Source organism: Monodelphis domestica, chromosome 2 (assembly GCF_027887165.1).
Source record: "Monodelphis domestica isolate mMonDom1 chromosome 2, mMonDom1.pri, whole genome shotgun sequence".
Taxonomy (NCBI): Eukaryota; Metazoa; Chordata; class Mammalia; order Didelphimorphia; family Didelphidae; genus Monodelphis; species Monodelphis domestica.
The window spans coordinates 221,260,518-221,283,370 of record NC_077228.1 but is presented as its reverse complement, the minus strand read 5'-3'; the positions used below and the strand labels follow the sequence as shown (position 1 = coordinate 221,283,370).

Sequence of the window (22,853 nt, the reverse complement as noted above, 5' to 3'; positions counted from 1 at the left end):
TGTAGCTGCAAGTGCTGGGTTATTCCCTACCCTGTGACTACACTCTAGGACTATGATCTAGTTTTATGTATAGGCAATATGATAAAAATTTTGCACCCAGAGGCACCAAAAGGGCACATCTAATCTCCTTCTTAGTATTTGTCCAAGTCCCCTTTAACCATCTCTGGCTGAGAGTTCTGGAAACCGCAACTGCTGCTTCAATTTTGTGTTCCAGGTCTGTTGTTTCAGTGGGACCTGCCCTGGATAGCTGTGCTCCACTTCCATTTGGGTGTATTAGATCGCTTGTGTAGACCTTCTAAGTTGTTTTAGGTTGATAAATTACTATGCCTTGTATTTTTGTTGGTTATGGTGCTCCAGAATTTATTTTGTATTATTTTAACATTGTTTTTAAGAGTAGTTTGGTAAATCAAATCGGTCCCTTTACCTTCTCCTCCATTTTGGCTCTGCTCTCTTGATAACTTATTTTCTCCAATGATTTTCCAAGGCAACAGAACTAGTGTTCACTTCAGAAAAGGTTGAATTTTTGACCTGTCTCAATGCAGAAATGATTAACTTTCCTTCCGTAGTCAAATTTTGAATGTCAACTATCACATTAGAAAAATAAATGGGTCTGGAAATCCATTAGGGAAGACTTTATTGAGGAGGTAACATTTTGCATTGGAGGTTTAAGGATGGAAATAATTTAAGCATATGAAAATCTTGGATTATCCTTCACAGTAAAGGGAGCTAAAGCAAAATTTAAAAAGCACAATGTATCCATAGATCACGGTGGCTGATTTGACTGAAGTGTCAAATATTTTGAAGACAGTCAAATGAAATAATGCTGGTAAAGTAGAGTGGTGCCAGATTATGGTAGGCCTTAAATCACAAGCAAGAGGTTTTTAACTTTATATAGTAAGCAACAAAGCAACACTGAATAATTTCAAAAAGAAGAGTGACATGATGAGTTCTACATGTAATAGATATCCTATTCAATTCTCCAGTCAAACCATTCCTTATTATTCTGGTTTGGGCTTGATGCAAGACAGTCTTCTGATAGTTTATTTTCACTATTAGAACAAAATTAGGCACTCAGAGACCAATCAACAAAGAGACCAGTTAACAAAAGGAGATTTATGTTAGCCAATAAGAATATGCACCAAAGGCATATTAAGTAAAATCAATGTAGCAAAGTTTTCTTGAATGAGTTTCCCATTGTATCCCACCAAGCATCAGAGTACTCTTGGAGTTTCTTAGAACTGCTTTGAATACAAGAAAACAAGAAGTAATGTTTATCATTTGAATTTAAGTTTCCTGAGACAACAAAATCTTGAGAAAATAAACAGTCCCTTCTAAGAAAAACTGGCTTCTTTTCTAAGAGGCAGGTGTTAGGATTCTTTCCTATTATGCTTGCCTTCTATTTTTGAGTAATTTAAAATTTGAGGGTTTGTGGACCCCTCTCTGTTGCATTCTCTACAAATAAGTTTATCATATACCATGAATCAGATAAAAATTATTGAAAAACTAGAGCAGAATAAACAAAATCAAGCAATAAGATTATCATTAATCCTTTCGAATATACATTAATATTATTTTTAATTGATTTGTGCACTTGCAGGAACAAGTGTAAACTCTGTAGAAACTCATCTTTCAAGTGAGGTTGTCATAAGCTGCATATTTTTGTCATGAAATTCCTCTTGTCTAGTTAAACATGACTTTGCTTCTTGAAGATTTTTGTTGCAATGCAAAGTGTCTCCTTGCTTTCACCTATTCCTCAAATCTTTATGAATCAAGGCTAGAAAAGTATTTGCTCTATTGCTGTTCTCTACTTCCATAGTTAACATCTTCTGGAGCTCTTGCTTCTGCCATGGATCTCCAGGTCTCTTTAATACAGTTGAAATTATTGTTGGGGGACTAGTGCTCTATTGAAGTGGTTAGAATTGAAGAGCTAAGCTCGTAGGTTCTTAGTTCAGTAATTTTGTTTCTCTTCTGAGAGGGAGGTAGCAACTTTCATTCCACTTTTGTTGTTCCATTGTTCAGTCATGTCTAACTCTTCATAATCCAATTTGGGGATTTCTTAGCAAAGATATTAAAGTGGTTTTACATTTCCTTCTTCAGTCCATTTTACAAATGTGGAAACTGAGGCAAACAAGTTTAATTGACTTGCCCAGGGTCATTTAGCTAGTAAAAACCTGTGGTCAGATTTGAACTCAGGAAGATGAGTCTTTCCAATTCCAGCTCTGTACTCAATCCATTGCTCTACCTACATGTTCATTCCCAAAGAGGGATTCCCATTAGAAAAACCAATTCTAACTAAATTTTTCATACTTTTACTTTTTAAAAGAAGCACAGCAAGAGAGTCACAGAGACAACATATTGGAGGACAAGTGTTTACACAGAACCTGTTAAAAGATGAAAACATAGTCACAATTGCCCTGTTTATGAAGGTTAAAGACCAGACAAGATAATCTCAAATACAATATAAGTGAAAAAACAACAAACAGTATGATCTTTTGATATAACTGTGAAAGAAACAGATCCCTGAGATAAATTTGCCTAAGAGAAATCTAGTGTTGTGTGAAATAATTATTCCAGAGAATCAGCATTAAGTAATAAAAAATGGGGCCCCATTTTTATAAGTGTCATTGATCAAGACCTATTTCCATATTGTTAATATTTGCACTAGGGTGATCATCTAGAGTCTACATCCCCAGTCATTTCCCTATAAAACCATGTGATCAAGCAATTGTTTTTCTTCTGTGTTTCTACTCCCACAGTTCTTTCTCTGGAGGTGGATAGCATTCTTTCTCATAAGTTCCTCATAATTGTCCTGGATCATTGCATTGCTGCTAGTAGAGGAGTCTATTAGAATCAATTGTGCCATAATGTATCAGTCTCTGTGCATAATGTTCTCCTGGTTCTGCTCCTTTTGTTCTGCATCTATTTCTGGAGGTCATTCCAATTCATATGGAATTCCTGAACTGAAGGATTTTTATGTGAACTGGAACAACCTCCAGGAATTAATGCAGAGCAAAAGGAGCAGAACCAGGAGAACATTATACAGAGAGACTGATACATTGTGGCAGAATCAAATGTAATAGACTTTTTTACTAGCAGCAATCCAATCATCCAGGACAATCCAGAGGAATTTATGAAAGAACGCTATCCACCTCCAGAGAAAGAACCAAGGGAACAGAAAGGCAGAAGAAAAAAATATGATCAATCACATGGTCCAATGGGGATATTATTAGGGTTTTGATGTTGAAAGATCACTCTATTGCAAATATGAATAATATGCAAATAAGTTTTGAACATACATGTATAACCCTGCTTGTCATTTCTGTGAGGGGGGAGAGAACAGGGATGGGGTAAATCATGAATCATGTATGGATTAATATTCTGAATAAATAAAAACATTCAGTTACTGGCCAAGAAACACAATGGTGGTTCAATGGAATAAATTAGGTACACAATACACAAGGGTAAATGACCTTAGTAATCTAGTATTTGATAAACACAAAGACTTCAGCTTTTGGGATAAGAATTCCCTATTTGATAAAAAATAATCTTCTGGCAAAAGTATAAAACATAGACATAAGGGTGATATTATAAATAAATTAGGGGAACATAGAATAATTTACCTGTCAGATCTATGAAGAAGGGAAAAATTTATAACCAAACAATAGGTAGAGGGCATTCTAAGTTATAAAATGAGTAATTTTTATTATATCAAATTTAAAAATTTTGCAGAAATACAACCAATGTAACCAAGATTAAAGCAGAAACAAAAAACTGGCAGAAAAAATTTATAACAAATATCTCTGATAAATGTCCAATTTTCAAATTTATATAGAATTAGTTAAATTTAAAATAATACAAGTCATTTCCCAATTGACAAATGGTCAAAAGGATATAAACAAGCAATTTTTAGATGAAGAAATCAATGTCATCAATAATCATATATATTTTTTCTTCAATCACTCTGATTTAGAAATGTGAATTAAAACAACTCTGAGATCCTACCTCACACCTATCAGATTGGCCTATATGACAATAAAGGAAAATGATAAATGTTGGAAGATATGTGATGAAATTGGTACATTGTTGAGGGTATTATGAACTATTCCAATATCTGTGTAGAGCAATTTGGAACTATGCCCAAAATATATAAAAGTGCATATGCTTTGATCTCTTGGATCCATTATTATATCAGTATCCAAAAGAAATTATGAAAACAGATGAAAGGAGTTACATTTACAAAAAATATTATAACAGCTCTTTTTTGGTGGCAAAGAATTAGAAATTGATGCGATGTTCATGAATTGGGGAATGACTGAACGAATTACAGCATATGATGGTGACAAGAAAAAACTGTAAAGACCTATATGAACTGATACAAAGTAAATTTAAAAAAAAGAACCAGAATATTTCACACAGTAAAAGCAATATTGTACAATAATCAACTGTGAAAGACTTAGCTAATATTAGCAATACAATGATCTTGGATTACTCTGAGGAACTTATGACAAAGAATGTTAACCGCCTCTAAAGAAAGAAGTTGAAATGCAGTTCAAAGAATGCTTTTTTTCTCATTTTTTGTTTTTATTTGAGAATGTTGGTTTTATGTGTGAATTCTATTACAATGACCTATATGGAAATATTTTTGCATGATAATACATGCATATCCCAGATCAAATGAATTGCTTATCATTTCTGAGAGGAGGGAGAGGAAGAAGCAGACAATTTGGAACTTATAATTTTGAAAAACAAATGTTGAAAATAAATATGACATGTAACTGGGAAAATTAAGTAACTTTACACAGCACAAGAGATAATAGGAATTCATGGAGCTTTCCTTTAAATGATTAATAGTATGTACAAACATTATATGAACTAGATGCCTTCACAATAAAATTGCAGGTGAAGCAAGGATACTCATTATCACCACTACTAGAAACCAATATCTCACACCTGTTACCAATATATAGTCAAAATGGATATATAATTTAAACATAAATGGTCTTACATTAGTAAATTAGAGTAATATAGATTAGTTTACCTGGCAGATCTATGAAGAAGGGAAAAATTTGTGACCAAACAAGAGATAGAAAGTATTATAAGATTATATATTTGATTATATTAAACGAAAAAGGGTTTACACAAATAAAAACAATGCAACCAAAATTGAAAGAAAAAGAGGAATTTGGAAAAATATTTTATACATCAAGTATCTTTGATAAAGGTCTTATTTCTCAAATATATGAAGAACTGACTCAAATTCATAAAATTTCAAATCATATCTCAATTGATGAATGGTCAAAGGATATAAATAGGCAATTTTCAGATGAAGAAAACTGGGTTATATATAATCACATGAAAATGATCTAAATTGCTTTTGATTAGAGAAATGAAAAGTAAAACAACTCTGAGGCTCCACTCATCATGGACAACAATGGAGGCTCCAAACCATAGCAGTGATAGCATGAGCAGGCCACATGACTGCCATTAGCATGCAGGATAAATGTAAAGCACTGAAGCTGAATTTTGCAAATCTACCTTTCAAATATACAGCACAGTTTACCCTGAATCCTTCAGGAGTCCAAAACCCACACACAGAGAGACTGAGAACACACAACATTGAATCATCAGAAAAACTGAAGATCTCCCCTGAACAGCACTGTGATTTCAATGGAGAGAACTTGAAAGACCTTAGGGAAATTGGACAAGGAGTTTATGGTTCTGTCAATAAAATGGTCCACAAACCAAGTAGGCAAATATTGGCAGTTAAAAGAATTTGGTCTGCAGTGGATGAAAAAGCAAAAATAGCTACTTATGGACTTTGGGTCTGGTGACTTGGAGTAGTGATTGCCTGTATATTGTTCAGTTTTAATAAGTACTCTTCACAGAGGGTGACTGTTGGATCTATATGGAACTCATGTCTACCTCATTTGAAAAGTTTTACAAATATGTATATAATATATTAGATGATGTTATTCCAGAAGAAATTTTAGGCAAAGTCACTTAAGCAATTGTGGAAGCACTAAACCACTTAAAAGAAAACTTGAAAATTATTCACAGAGACATCAAAACCTCTAATATTCTTCTTGATAAAAGTAGAAATATTAAACTCTGTGATTTTGGTATTAGTGGACAATTTGTGGACTCCATTGCCAAAACAAGAGATGCTAAGTGCAGACCATACGTGGCATCTGGAAGGATAGGCCCAAGCACATCGAGGCAAGGATACAATGTCTGTTCTCATGTATGGAGTCTAGGGAGCACAGTGTGTGAGCTGGCTACTGACCAATTCCCTTACCCAAAGTGGAACAGCGTATTTGATCAGCTGACAGGAGTAGTAAAAGGAAACCCCCCACAGCTGAGTAATTCTGAAGAAGGGGAATTTTATCCAAGCTTCATTAACTTTGTCAATTTGAGCCTTACAAAGGATGAATCCAAAAGACCAAGGTATAAAGAATTTCTGAAACATCCCTTTATTCTGATGTATGAAGAATTCACAGTGGAGGTCTCATTCTAGGGTTTGTAAAGTCCTGGATCAGATGCCAGCAACTCCCACCTCTCCTCTGTATGTTGATTGATATTGCTACTATGTCAGATTCTAGAGAAAGGGCTGAGAGGAAGCAAGATGTAAAGAATTTTCATTCATCACAGTGTTTTTATTGCTTGCCCAGACACCATATCCAATAAGATTGGTGTTTGTTTTCGTCATGTCTGTATACTCTTGTCACATAGAAAAGCCATCCCTATGATATCTGATTGATCACACAGTATTAGTCCTGGTTTCATTCTGCCCTTTTGTGATGAGTAGATTCATGATGTGTGGAAGTCAGTATAATTGATTTATTGACAGTGATTGGATTGCATTTTAAATTCATGTCTAGACTCAAAACATGGAGATACAGCTACTAGAATTATGTCCTAAAATCCCCACATCTTTTAAGAAGGAGGCAACATAGGTGTGCCATATGTGAATGTAGAGATGTAGGACTGAATAAGAAGAACTGACAAGACCAATGAGACACATTGCTTTCTGAAGTTGAACAACAAAAGAGGAATTTACTTTCTTCACTAAGTGCAATAGATTTACTGATTTGATGTTCTCTTGCTTTAGTCACTGTGTATGTTCTGGGGATAATATGCTCAACTAAATTTCCTGTTCATGAAATATATTAAATTGGAGTGACTATCCTTGTTAAAAACAATGTTGCATTGAAAGGGACTAACATTAAAACCCTGAGACAGGACAGAATGTGTTCTTTTACTGCTTTTCCAACATAACCTTTCTTCACTGGAAAGATCCAGGAGTTTGTCACTTGTCAGAGAAGATGCTGGCCCAAAGAATTTTTGATTTACTAGAATTCAATGTGCTGTCAAAATGATGTTCCACCTAGCATGAACCCCCAGAACTCTGAAAGAAGAGTAAATAGTTAAAGGACAAAGTTGAACAATTAAAAAAAATTCCAAGGCTTTCTCCCAGGGAACTTAAGAGTGAGACTCCATTTCTGACTCTCTTTTGTTTCAGACCTGATACTTTTTCAGACATAATGCAGCTCTAGAGGAAAGAAACATATTTCTTTGCTTGATTAGGTAAAAGTTTGTTTCCTGCAAACAGCCCAAGATTTGCTTCTCATCCAGAGCTTCAGTTCAGAAATATTCATTTAATGTGGCTGTCTATGGTTGCTCTATTATCATTTTCTTAATCTGCTTTTTGAATCTTTTATCTTGTGTGAATTTTATTTGCTCAAAATGTCCCTAAAAGTAACCTTTAGCAACAAATATGTCTTATGATATATTTTATTATAGAGATTAGGAAATATGACATGCTGGATAAGTGTTATAAAAGAATTAGAGATAAATTGGGCCAGAAGCTGTTTTGTAATGGCTTCCTAGAATTAGAATTCTTCATAGATAAGAAAATTCCAAGGATGGGAAATATCAGAAAGCCATTTAAGTCTCCTGCCTTTTTGCTAACAGGTATCAGCCATGCCCTCTTTAGGTGACAGCTGTGTAGTTTCTCTCTATCCTGGATCATTAAAAGTTAGATTTCATATAGCAATATTATTTTGCATGGTTAGAGGCATGCTAGGGTATGTATTAGACATGATCAAATCTATAGGGGATATCATTACTGTACTCAATGATGGCAGCAATTTCTCATTCTTCCAGGGCTTGTGATAGACAGATTAGATAGATAGATTAATATTAGAAAATGGAACAGTAAAGAAAGAATGGTGCTATTAAGGAAAAAAAAAACAACTCTGAGGCATGAGCTCACACTTGTTTTAATGGTTAATATTATGGAAAAGGAAATAGTAAATTCTGGAAGAAATGTGGGAAAATTGAGACACTAATGCACTGCTGGTGGAATTGTGAATTGATCCAACCATTTTGGAAAATGATTTGGAACTATGCCCAAAGGGCCTTAAAACTTTGCATACCCTTTGATCTAGCAATACCACTACTAGATCTACATCCCAAAGAAAATTTTAAAAATGGAAAATGACCTGTTTGTGCAAATATATTTATAGCAGTTCTTTTTGTGGTGGTAAAGAATTATAAACCGAAAGGATGTCCATTAATCTGGAATTTGGCTAAACAAGTTGTGATATGTGATTGCAATGGAATACTATGGTATAAGAAATTATGGGAAGAATAATATAAGGAAAATCTGGAGACTTACATTAACTGAGGCAAAGTGAAGGGGAAAGAACCAGGAGAACATTTTGCATAGTAACAATAATTTATATGATGAACATTTATGAATGACTTGGCGATTCTTAGCAATACAATTATTCAAAGCAATCCTCAAAGACTCATTATGAAAAATGTTATCTGACTCCAGAGAAGGAACTGATGGAGTCTGGATGTAGATTGAGACCTACTATATTTCACTTAATTTCTTCATTTTTATTTTGTTTGAGTTATCTTACAAAATGTCTAATATGTAAAGATTTTTTACATAATTATACATGTAAAATTGATATCACATTGCTTGCCATCTCATGGAGAGATAAGGTAACAGGGAGGGAGGGAGAGAATTTGGCTCAATTTTTTTTAAATAAGCATTAAAATTGTTTTTCCTGTAATTGAGGGAAAAAATAAAGTATTTTAAAAAACAAATATGAATTTTGCATAGGGATTATTAGAGACAACAAGACTAAGACTTCTGGTATATTCATGTTAAACACATGGTATCTTATCATGGGCAAATCACTTAACCTCTCAATGTTATTCTCCAAAGTCATAAATTACAAATAAGGTCCTAACTAAATTAAAGTCACTTAAGATTCAGAGTATATACAGTTAGAAATAACCTTCTTTCCTGGCCTACTGATAATAAAAATCAAATGAGGTGTGATAATTGAGATTAAGCAACAAAGTTCAACTAGGAAAAAAATTTTTTTCTTCTTCTATGGATTCTGAAGTTCTCCAGATACTCCTCTTTGTCAATGATTTCTACTTATTTCATCTTTACTCCATTCTCTGAAATCTGATATTCCTTTTGTTGGATCAAACACTTCGGTCTCCAAGATCTTCTACCTATGTAGCTCCCATGAGTTCCTTTTCAATTCTATTTTAGATTGTAAGAGTGACATCTTTTAGCCTTCATAATCACTCCAAATCACCCACTCTCTATGGTCTGAACTTTGAAATACCCTTTCTTATCAAAATCTCCTATATTTTTTACCTTTTCCACCAGCCATTTCTTCTGAATTTGCCTTTATTTTGACCTCCAGTCATTAAATCTCTCTTCCTTCAGGCAGTTCACTACCTCTTTTTGTCTTCATTCTTCTCTCTTCACACTCTTTAGTGTAACTGTAGTCAGCTATGTCAACAATACATTTCCTCTACTTTTGAACCCTTCACCCCCTTGTCCTTCCTTTGTTTCCATTCTGATAATATCTGACTTTATAACCAGTGGTTGTAAAATACTTTCCAACTCAAGTGATTGTTCCTATGAGACTATTGCCTGTCTGATGGGCGTTTGGTCTAGAAACTGCCCTTTCACACTGGCATCCAAAACACTATCAGGTGTTAATGACTCCTAAGCTGGACTAAATACAATCCAGAGACAGGAAGACAGTTCTATATCCTGTCAATTCACTCACAAGTCTCATAATAATGAGAGGAGAGGAGGGGGACTATCTGTCTGTCTAGAAGGGTGGAACAACTAAAGGAAAACCTTCTCTTGTCTTTCCATTTTCTTAAGATTGGAAAAACAGATCCAGCAACAAATCAACCTGCGTGGGCAGGGGTTACCCAGCCAGGCAGACATTATAATTTAGATATTGATGCTTTCTGAAAGACTCAGATCCGGTTATTGGGTCAGGAGGACAGCCAGAATAAGTCAGGTCTTCATTTCAAGTAAAATTGATGACATTTATATTGGCAGTACCCTTTAGGAGTGGAAGATTACAGACTCAGAAAAAACAAATCATGTGTATAGGACTGTTTGGACAGATGTAAAAAAAGATGATTAGTAGGGGGGGGATAGATTTCAACTGGGGATGAAGAAAGCAGAACACTAATATCCAGATGCTATTTTAATTGGACTAATGCAAATGCTTAATGTTTAACTTTTGTAGAATTAAATTATTGATAGAATTTTGTAAAATAATGAGTGCAATGAAATGAAAATCATGCCTTCCAATAATAAGATAATATTATATAACAAAATGAATGAGATCATCAATGTGGATATTAACTCCAAGGATATAGATCTGAAGTCATACTTGCCTGCCTATGTTCTACAAATTTACCAACAAATGTGTTTGGGTGTCTTCCTTACATTGTCTCAATATTATATGGATACAAGTGGATCAGTCAAGCTGTCAATCAGGCACCCCTAAATCTTGGTATGTGTCTGGTCCATTATCTTTTTCTGTTGATAAGTTTTTCTAATGTCATTTTCTATACCACTCTTGTTTAAATTTTTGTTTATGATACACTGCACCCTAAGACCTTTAAATACTACACAAGAATAATGGCACAAAACCAACTCATTTTATCTGAAGTCAATTTAATTATTTTAGCTCATTTGGAAACAGACAAGTATTTTACCACACATTTGACCTATAACTTAAAAATCTCTCTAGTTCCTATAATTGCACCTATTCTGTATTCACAGGACTCTGGATTTATCTTTTTATCTGACCTCAAAGAGAGGGGCTCAGGATTTTATCACTTTCTGGGTTTTTATACCAAATCCTGTAATAGAACTTCAGGAAAAACAAAGAAAACACTAAGCTAAAACTTAGGTTTTGGTTATGTCTGTTGTGTCCTTTAAAAAGGATTAACATGAACCCCCTACTTTTTTATTCAGACTGTTTTTATTTCTACAGCAAAATCTGAACAAAGCAAATGGGTCCCCCAGCTCATCCTGGTCTCCACTCAGCTAAGGGAGGAGAATGCAACCCATTCCCTCCATGAGAGGAGGAGGAGGAGAAATTGGAAAGATCAGAAAGCAGAGGTGTGGAAGGAGAAGGAATGGCTCAGCAGGTGGTACCTCAAAGTGAAGCTGGGGGAAGCAGTGGGGAAGGCAAGGAAGGCAGAGGCAGTGCCTAGAATGTGGCTGGAGTAGAGCCTGTTTAAGGTCCAGGCACTACCAAATGGGGAAACCAAAATGGAAAAATTGAGAGCAGTATTGGCTAATGTAGATAGAAAATCCCAAGGGCAAAAGGGGCTTTGGGTTGAGAACATTACCAAGGGAAACAGGCCAGAGCCTAAGTCTTAACATCGTGGGGTTAAGGGGATGAGAAGGTAGTCTCTAGTCATTTGGGAAGGGCATGGGATCATATTTCTTCACCTATTTGTGTCCAATACCTTTTCTGCAAGGGGATAAGACCTGGGAAGCATCCCTGGAAAGGGAAAAGGGAAAGGGCTATAGTAAGTACCATGGACAGGGTGAAAGTGATCCAGGGGGTGTGGATTGAAGAGAAGAGAGAAGGGAATAGCCAATAACTTAGTTTCTCTTTATACAGAAACAGAGACCCAAGGGAGCAAGGGGGAAGATTCTTAGTGTTCTATGTTCAATGTTCAAAACAAATAATGGGCATAGAAACGATATTTGTTTCTTCTACCACAAATGAAGTGCTTAAAATGATAAAAACTCAAGCATCATTAACTAATGCTTAAACTATAAAACAATATCCTGTTACTATCTTTGTAAGTTCTTCAAAAGGTAAGTATCCTTTGTCCAACTGCTGAACAGATAGTTCATTTTCACTTCTGATCCCTGTAGTTTGTCCCACTCACAAGTCCACATCTCCTAGCCAGCCAGGCCATAACAATTGCCTTTTTAATTCTCTTAACTGTAATGTCTTCCTGGTGGTTTCTCCTTGTGGTGATTTATCTTCTTATTCAAGATGAAATATAACTACAGAAAGAACCTCTCACTAAATCATCAACTAACGTAGAAATCAAGGAAGTCTTCAACTCTGGAGGAAGTCACTAAGACTAGAAATATTCTTCAGAATTGTTCTTTCCTTACTCATACCCAAGGGGGGAAACACTAAGCAGAGGTGGAAGCTGGGGACTTGAAGTTCCACCTAAGAAAGAGCTTGTCCTAGCTGTCCTTGCCTCAAAGCCACCAAGGTCTCCAGTGGGGCAAAAGAGAAGAGAAAATAATTGTCTCTTCTTGAAAGTCCAAGGGAGAGTTTGCAGAATCCTAAGTGGCATGGCCAAAATAAGGGGAAGTGATTGGTGCATTTTTCTCCTCAGTCTGCATAATCCTGGGAAATAAGTGGCTTCTCTTAGTCAGGTTGCAATCGTGTTTGATGAACTCCAGTTCTGGAGAACAAAGGACCAATTAGAATTGCTATGTTCCATATATTCATTAAGAGGCTAAAGAACTCATCTTCTTTCCCAAAGAACCATAGCATATACTGGGTTCCATGAAGTATCTTTGACTCAACTCTGCAGTAAATTGTGGATGTTACAGAGTATCTCTTCATGAAAATAATTACTATGAAAGAAAAAGTATATTAATTCTTTAAGCTGTAATTAATCTTTAAAAATAATGTTGAAGTTTATCCATAAGATGTTTTCCAACACTAAAATTTTATAATTCTATGAATATAAGATCTCTTCATTTTTTAAGAGAAAAGGGAAATTTGTCCTACTAGATGAGGAAAAACTCATTTTATTATAGCTCATTTTAGTAATATTAACATATTTTAATAATGGTTCTTTAATTTGGAGTATCCACAAATGTTACATATAGCACTATTCTCTAGGGGTGGGGTGGAAATTATTAGTAATAAGGGAAGGAAATGGGAGCAGGACAAAAATAAAACCATAAGATATCTCTAAATATATGAAATGGATGGGGAAGAAAACTATAATATGATTGGTCTAGGGCATGATCTAAGGAGAAAGCATGTGAAATTATCATGATGTTGTTTGTGATGTTCCCCTTTAATATCATGCCTTAAGCAATTCTCCTTTCAGAAGAGCCAGCCCATAATTGTTTGAAAAGAGAACTTTTTACTCTTTCTCAGTAGTATTTATGCAGAAAATGTCAGCTGCCCATATAAACTATCTCTACTTTCCCAGGAGGAGACAGTTACAGATCAACAAGTGTTTTTGCTAACTTTGTAAATATTTAACACTGATTTTAGTACATTCGACAAAACAAACAGTCTTTTGATGTATATGATGGGTATTATATTGTATGGCCTGCCTCTGCTGGGAGAGGGATGAGAAATGAGGGAGAAAGTAGCAAAGTCTCTTTAAAAAGGGAAAAGAATCATTTTTTGTTGATTGAGGTTCTGAACATTCTGCTAAAAAACTATTTACAATTGTTCCATTATTGAGAAGGTCTTAATAATACTAAAGATTTTTTTTTATGTGTGTCTTCCTGTGAGTCTGCCTTTGCTAGATTCACTAAGATTAAAATAAAGGGGAGAAATTTCCTGGTTTTTTCTTCTTAATAATTAAGCTTCAAAGCATAAGATGACCTAAAAAACTAAATAAAACCAAAACACTCAAGCTTCTCTAAACTTTATAATGACCCCTCAGCCATATTAATCGCTGTCTTTCTAATTGGTATAACCATTCCTCCGATTAAAAACCAGGTCACAGGTTGTAAGACTATAGGAATAGTCTAGTAAATTTAAAGCCAGATATTTCTTCAAAAGGTATCTAGTCCAAGATTCTCATTTGAGAGAAGAAGAAGCCGAAATCTGGTATAGGATATCATTTTCATGTAGCTAAAGTACAGTTGCTACTCTTGATATATAGAACACAAACACACAACTTCTAATGAGTGTGTGTTGGGGGAATTTAGGGGGGGGAGAATATCTTTATGTTCCCTCTCTAGATTTTTGGAAAAAATAACTCAATTCTCTATTTCACTTTTGTATGTAGGTATATTGAAAAAGCATAAGCTGATGTTCAATTAGCATATTGTTGCGTCTTCTATTAATATGCAACAATATGCTAATTCCCTATAAATTCTATAGAGTCAATGTCAGTATGTTACCAATTTTAACTGAGGAGTTTGTATGTTAATGAAATTAAAACTATCTTCATTTATTTTTAACTGGATTATCAACAGACAGGGTGGGCAAAATGGTGATGATATTTGTCCCATGAGCCAGTGATCAAGTGATATGATGTTCAAAGGTTCAGTTCAATTTTAGTAAATCCTTAAAAATCTAAATATCCTTTGGTATGCCTTAAAGGAAACAAAACTGTTAAGGATTATGTCAACAAAATCCTGGTGTTAGAACCCCATGGGAATCTTGGCCCCTGGAATTCTAAAGGGTATAACTGAACTTTAGACCATGGTTCTGTTAAACAATATAGGAGATAAAGGATTTTGTTTGGAATAGGCGAAGTACTTTCAACTGAATGAATCAGTAACAGCAAGACATACTAGCCAAGGAAGCCAAAGCAAGAAGTTTCAAAGCTGTGAACTTGTAAGGTAAGGTTCCAATTTATAATTAGCAAAATATTTAGTTTCTAATCCATTTTAATAGGCTAAGATTATAGATAGTATGTTTGTCCCCATCATTTTTTCACTAGATATTGATAGCTTTTTGTTTAGATGAATGATTGAATATAAAGTTGGTCTATATTACTGTGAAGGCCTTATTCAAGACCATATGGATTTTGTCCTAAGAGGACCCTAGGAATAGAAATGGGAAACCTAAAATGTAAAGGGAGATAAGTTTCTAGCTTAGCAACTTGAATTTTCAAATGGGGGTATACTCTCAAATGACCCTTATTACAAGCTTGGCTTTGAATCTTGCCAATATGTTTTAGTGTAAATAAATGGCATTTATAGACTGAAGGCTTGGGTTTGGACCTAGTTTTTAAAATTTTGTACCTATATGATCCCTGCTACAACATTTTCTTTACCTACAATTGGCTTGCCACTTTGCTTACAAGATAATCATAAGGAAAGTTGAGAATCTAAAAGTACTATGTAAATGTGAACTATTACTTCAGAAAAAAATATCCTTTCTCATGAATAGTACAAATAATTTACTCAAACCTCAGTTTTGCATTTGTGGAGAGCAATCATGTCAGAGATTCATTTGCTCATTTGGACTCATATTTGGCCTAGTATCCTTTTTCTAAATAAAATATTTTGACATTTCCAATTGCTTTCCCTTCAATAGGATTAGAAATTTTGATATTCAAGTCATTTGGATAGCCAAGAAACACTTGCTATCTTTCATTATATACTATATATGATGCATATTCTTTTTGAGAAATGTGGACCTTTAGTATATTAAGATGCTTATTTTTTCAGAACCCTGATAATAATGTAGGCTCTGTCTGCACTGTGAAACTATATAATGTAGCCAACTTCTGAAAACTCTCTAAATTTTAGATGTAATTACATATCTTGAATGGAATATCAAAAATTAATTGTAGTCATTGGCACACAGTGTGGAAATCTAAAGAATTTTTGTTTGGTTCATTTTGGGTGCTTATTATCTCTGAGGGAATTAATTTTGGGAGATGGGTGGTGATGAACTGCCTCTATTCACTGCCTACTATGTGCAAGGCACTGTGTTAAGTGCTGAGAATATGAAGAAAAAGAACAAAGAAACTCCTTTCTCTCAAGAAGCTTACTTTCTACTGGAGTTAGGTAGAGGGACAGGAATAAAACGTGTGTTCAGTTAAGTAAATACAAATTACATACAAATAAAATAAATTTATTTTAAGGAGTGCTAATGGGCATGGGGATCATATAAGTACTCCTGTAAGAAGTAACACTTGGATGATGCTTTTTAAAAAGCCAGGAAATATGAGAAGCAGAGGTGAATTTAGTATTTCAGTCACTGCATGTGGAATCACTTGTGCCAAGACAAGGAGTGAAATGGTGAAATGATGGTATCTGCAGAACCCTTTACTCACAGCACCTGCAATGAGAGAGAGTGTTGTATGAACTCTAAAGGTTCTGGCCTTCATGTTATGAGACTGTTTTCAAGTCTTGCCTTTGATACATACTGACTGACCTTGAACAAGACAATTAACTTCTTGGAACTCTACTCAACTTTTTGATACTGTAAGCTAAAAACAAGATTCCTGTCTATAATGATGTACCTTGTCAACATTTAAAGAAGAAAAAGTCAAGCTTTGAACATGCTTACACAAGACTTACAACAGGGTACAATTTACAGTGCATTCCATTTTAAAACAAAAAGGACAGGAATCTAGAGAGAGAATAATTTTGAACAAGCACTTCATATAAATAATCCTCATACATAGGGTACTAGCACATAGTACAAGGGTCATAGTAGAGGTTTAATGGAAATAGATAGCATCTTATTTTTCATAGTATATTGTAGTCATCAGTTGCTTTCTTTTTTGCTTGTTTGCTTTTAAATAAAAAGCCATTCTCAATATATGTCCCAGCCAAGCACATACTGAACTTTTGCTTGCAAGGAAGATAAAAATTAAGCAAAATCAAAGAATGATGAACACATATAATACACATGTACTCTTTTTCATGCATAACCCCATTTATTCACCTTTATTAAGAGGAGGGAAATGTTTCATTTCAATATAGAATCCAGGCCGATTTTCATAATGAATTCAAGTTGTTTTACATACTTTCTTGATATACTCTCAAGGCATGAAAATACAGATATCAAATAAATATTTTGCTGTAGTAGTACTATATTCAAAAGTGAGTGGAGGCAGCAATAATGAGAAATAAAACCTGGGGAAGAATAACTCTGTAGTTAAGAAAAACAAGGAAGCAAACAAAGAAGAAAGAAAAAAACATTTTTTTTAATCCCAAAGTCTTCTCAAATTAACCATTAGAGACCATTGGTTCTGTGGTCAACATAATCCACCAAAATGAAAGATAGCATAGGCTGCAACTGGAAATAATCTCTGGAGTCATCTAATTCAAGTCCCTAATTTTACAGACAAGAAAACTGAGACCCATGACAGTTAAATGACTTTTTGAAAATTATGTAGTTACTAAGTATCAGAGGTAGTATTTGAATTTAGGTCCAACTAGAGAACCAGGGATCTTTCCATGCTTTCAATGAAATGAATTCAGCTTGTAAGAGGAAAGTACACTAATTATTAAATGGTTTCATATTGTCTGAGATGATCCCTAATGAGTTTGTTAGATTTTTACGAATATGTACTTACTAACTAACTTGATGAACTTTTTGAGGGATAGAGTATTTAAGTGGCAAAGATTCTGTAATCTGCCCATTCTTCTTTGTGGTACATAAGAAAATATAATTTTATAAATTAGAAAGAGATCACAGCCTTTAGATGTAGCCCATTCCTTTCAGTTTTGTAGGAACAGAGGTCTCAGGGACATATATTTTAACAATTCTGTTAGCAACAAGTAGAAGTCACTTTTATTTTTTAATTTTAGAAAATAGAATAAAATATCATGGTAGTATTGTATTAAAGAAAAAATACATTATTTGGAGTCAATGGAAGTGATTTTGAATCCTCACTCCATGACTTATTATATGCATGACCATGATTGAATGACTTCCTCTTTCTGAACTCTAGTTTTCCAATTTGTAAAATGAGTTTAGATTAAGACTAAAAGAGTTCTAAATTGAACTCAGGGGTTTACTAACTGTATGACCTTAAACAAGACACTGAAAAACTCCTATCCTTGGTTTAGTCATCTGTAAAATTGGGGTGATACTGCTTTCCTCATAGAGTGATGAGAGCAATTGGATAGTGTTTTGGGGAAATGCCTTATAAAGCATAAACTTATGTTAATACAAGGCAATATAAGAATATTCTTCCAACCAGTTTCCACATCTCCCCAATAGATATTGACAATAGACAAATATATAAAAATTACTTGGGGTCTGCAAGAGATTCTGCTTTGTCTCTTCCTTTTTTGAATATACTAGAAAATCTCTTCTTTTAAAAAGGCAGGTTTTTATTTTCCATATTAAATTTTTAGAAGTCTGAATTTTGGTGTAAGAGCTCTTTCTCTTTCTTTTTTAAATTGTTAATTAATTAATTTTTTAGTGATTACATGTATCTCCCTCTTTCTGAGTCACTAGAGCTTTGCTTATATTTTTCATGAATTCCTGATTCTTTAAAAGATTCATTTTTAAAATTCAGCATCATATCATTTATTTTGATATTTTCATCCTATTCTAAACCATTACAGAACAGTGATAGCTCTCATCTAGCCCTTCAGCCTCTAGTTTTTCTCCTATCTTTTTGCATTGTTTTTGAATGAGAAAATTAGTTCTTAAAAATAGCTAGTGCCAACTACCCAGAAATGATTGGCATATGATTATGTTCTCCTGTTCCAGTTCCAGCATCTACCAGGCATTCAATGCATCTTTATTACACATATAGCCATGTAAAACTAAAGAGCAAAATCAAGTTTGTGAAGGTCAGGAAATCATTAGTTCTTAGTAGGGGCTATAGAATGGCAAATCATGTTACTTCTGTTAGCAGGACATTCTTAGTGTATTTTGAATTAACAGATAAAAGTTACAAAGATCAAGTTGATAAAGTTGAAGAATAATCACAGGTTTATAGATTTATAGCTGAAGGTCATTTAGTATTACCTCATCATTCTACAGAGGAGGAAATTCAAGCCAAGGGAGCCAATATTATTTGCCCAAGGTCATTCAGGTAGTAAATAACAGAAAACGAATTTGAACCCAAGTCTTCTTACTGCAAATCAAGTGTTTTTTCCACTTTATCAGAATAATGTTGGTGCAACATAAACAGTCCAGGAATAGTAATCAGTAAAATTTGGGTTCAAGGTCCTTGATAGCAAAGACTGTCTTTTGCTTTTCTTTGTATCTCCATTTCTTAGAACAGTGTCTAGCACACAGTTGGCGCCCAAGAAATGTTCCTTAGAGTAAAACCAAACAATAATGCTTGAAGAAACTGATTCACTATCTTTTTCATTCTAAAAGCTGTAAGAAAAATCAAAACAAAACAAAATGCTTGAGTAGACATTATTTGCTCTTTTTGTTAATTAGCTTAATAAACTACCTTTTAACATGGAGTTAATTAATTTCTAAAGAAATAAGCAAACTAACTTAACTATATAAGGCTGTATAGTTCTTTATTGCCATGTTTGTGTCACCCCACATATTCTCCCATGTCAATCAGGTTTTTGTCAATCATAGCATATTTTCTGGGGTGAAGAAAACTAACTCTCATAGGAATTTCCAGAGTTAAATGGTGTTGACTAGAGGTTTTAAAGAAAACACAGAGGAGACCATTTGAAAAAGTGACTCCTTTTTTAAAATCCACTGGCTCATCATGTCCTTGCTTTTGTTTTTAGTAGATTTTTATTGATATTTTTTTGTTTTTTCATTCATGAAATTCCTCCTATATCTCTTCCTTTCTCCTCTGAGAGAGTCATGCTTTACAACAAAGAATTTAAGAAAAAGAAAAGAGAGGAAGAGGGGAAAAACAGTAAAACCAATCAATATATTAAAAAGTTAGATTTATATATAATTTTTGTTTGTTTTATTTTATTTTTAATTGTCATGAGTCATCAACTGTTTTAGCTTAACAGTAAAGAGGATTGTTTTATCATTCCTCTCTCTCTCTCTCTCTCTCTCTCTATATATATATATATGTATATATATATATGTATATGTATATGTATATATGTCCTCTGTCTCTCTCTCTCTGTCTCTCTGTCTGTTTCTATCTGTCTTTCTCTGTCTCTCTATCTCTGTCTCTCTTTCTCTGCTCCCACCATACCTTTTGTCCAAGAATTAATACTGAGTATCAGTTCTAAGGCAGAAAGGTGGAAAGGGCTAGGCAATTGGGGTAAGTGACTTGCCCAGAGTCACACATTTAGAAAGTGAGGCCAGATTTAAATTTAGAATCTTCTTTCACCAGGCCTTGTGCTTTATCTACTGATCCACCTAATAATGTCTCTATCATCTCTTAATCCTCTGTATCTTTCAGCACTGTCATCAGGGTAAATCTGTGCATGCTCTGAAATATTTGTTACTAAAGAATGCAGGTTCATTTATAACTCCTTTGGGGATTAATTATTATTGGAAAGAAAATAGGTTCTGGGTGACTTTGCAGGAGGCAAGGAGCTTGAGATATCCCTCTACTAAAAATCACACATCCAAGTCCTCCCAAGGGATGTCACTGGATTCCTTTGAATTAATAAGGTCTTCAACTAGGATTTAAGTGTACTTTGGGAGGGTATAACCTGTTAGTCATTCACACCTTTGACTCATTTGCTTTAATCAGATCAACATCCATTCACATTCAATCTATTGTTGAATTTGGCTGTGAGGAGGCAAGAAAAGGAAAGAGGGGAAGAGGAGAAGGGAAAGGAGTCAGGGAGTGGTCAGTATTGGGAAACACTTTGAAGTCTTGGATAAAGGATGCTGTGTAAATAGCAAATATTAGTATTTTTATTATCAGCAACTATATTGGATCATATCTCTCTATGCTCAAATAATTACTTTGGTTTGTAATGGAAATGCCAAACTTAAGTCTTGCTTTCAAGGTTACTAATAAGATTTTTTAAGGTCTTGGGATGTTAGACTATTTAAAATCATTATGGGGGGGAAAAAACCACAGTATTCTGAGACCCTTATAGAGACATCCCAGGAATACCTTGCTTCTAGTTAGTTTGTCCAGTTTGTTAGAGGTTGTACTAGCAGGGTATCAAGAACTAAAGTTTGAAAGGCCTAAGAGAGAGAGGGGACAGATAAAAAAGAAGCACTACTTCCTCTCTTAGGTAGAGTTACACAAGGGAAGGTGAGAAATTGGATCACTATTTAGAGTTATTATTATCCTCCATCTTTTGTGGGTTAATATATATTTTACTTTGAAATTTATTTCCAGTCATAGCAGTTAGCTTTTTGAGGAAATGCCAAAGCATATAATCTTGCTTCACTCAATTTAAAAGTGATGTACTTTGGGCTAAGTTATGTTGAAGGCACAAGGCCTAGAAATTAACTGTCCTTATACTCCAAAACCAGAATCTCTGCATGATCCTGCTATAATAATCCTCATATGTTAATAAAAGGTTTTCTTCACACACAAAAGAAAATCTTGAGGTTGATTTTCTACCATAATTGTTAACACTCTATTGGTCTAAAATTTACTAGAGCTAATCAAGAATACTAATTGTTAGAGGTCAGTCAATAAACATTTACTAAGTAGCTACAATATGCCAGACTCCGTGCTGAAGATAAAAAGAAAAGCCAAAAAATATTAGTCCCTAAACTGGGGATATTTACAGTGTGTTGGAGGAGATAATATCCAAACTACTATGGACAAACCACCTAAAATGAGAATGATCTAGAAAGGGATAGCACTAGAATTAAGAGGAATTGCTAAGGACTTTCTGTAGAATATAGTGTGTAAGCTGGGCCTTGGTGGAAACCAGGAAAGCCAGGAAGTAGAGAAAGAAATAAAACATTCTAGGCATGGAGGACAGCCCATGAAAATGTAACTAAGAGATGGGATGTCTTATTAGAGTAACAGCAAGGAAGCCAATGTTACTTGATTAAAAAGTAGCTGATTAGAGGGGATGAGCTATACAGTGTAACAAGACAGAAAAGGTAGGGGAGTAGCTAAATTATAAAGGGTTTTGAACACCAAAGGATTTTGTATTTGATTAGTGAAGCAATAGGGAATCACTGGAAGGTATTGAGTAGGGAAGGGATAGATGAAATGATAGGACCTGTTTTTTTTTTTTTTTTGTGGCTGAGTGGAGGAGAAATTGAAATGGGAAAAGACATGTGAGATCAACCAGAAAGCTATGATATAGGCTTGCACCAGCATAGTGATAGTAAAAGATGATAGAAGGGGATATATTCTAGACATGATGGAAAGGAGAAATTAGAGAGACCCTGGCAACAAATTATTTGTGGCATGTTAAGAGATAATGAGGATTCAAGGATGACACCTACATTGTGAGCCTAGGGAACTGGGAAAATGTTCGAACTTTTTTCATGTTTTTTTTTATTGTTTAGAATATTTTTTACGTAGTTATGTGATTCATGATTCCTCCCATCTTCCCTTGCCCCCATCCAAGAGCTGACAAACAATTCCAATGTATCATTGTTCAAAACCTATTTCCATGTTATTCATATTTGCAATAGAGTAATCTTTTAGTATGAAACCTCAATCACATCTCCATTGAACCACATGACCAATCATGTTGTTCTTCTGCATTTCTGTTCCCACAGTTCTTTCTCTGGATATGGATAGCATTCTTTCTCCTAAGTTCCTCTGCATTGTCCTGGGCCATTAACTGCTGCTAGTTGAAAAGTCTATTACATTCATTTGTGTCATAATGTATCAGTCTTTGTGTACAATGTTCTCCTGGTTCTGCTCCTATTCCATCACCATCAGACACCACAATTGTTGTTCATCCATTCCCCAATCAATGG

The 22,853-nt window shown here is 34.4% G+C and overlaps 1 protein-coding gene and 1 pseudogene across 2 annotated transcripts in view; both read left to right on the top strand.

Moving 5' to 3' along the window:
• Positions 1–5,474: 5,474 nt before the first annotated feature.
• LOC100618045 (dual specificity mitogen-activated protein kinase kinase 4-like) lies at positions 5,475–6,575 on the top strand (annotated as a pseudogene).
• An 8,248-nt stretch (positions 6,576–14,823) lies between these two features.
• KCNJ16 (potassium inwardly rectifying channel subfamily J member 16) overlaps positions 14,824–22,853 on the top strand; it is a 166,512-nt gene continuing 158,482 nt past the window's right edge. Inside the window, exon 1 of one of the 2 annotated variants that reach the window (XM_007482720.2) lies at positions 14,824–14,923. The gene's annotated coding sequence lies outside the window, so the exon portion shown is untranslated. The remainder of the gene's footprint in view (positions 14,924–22,853) is intronic. The other variant, XM_056817220.1, reaches the window with a different exon arrangement.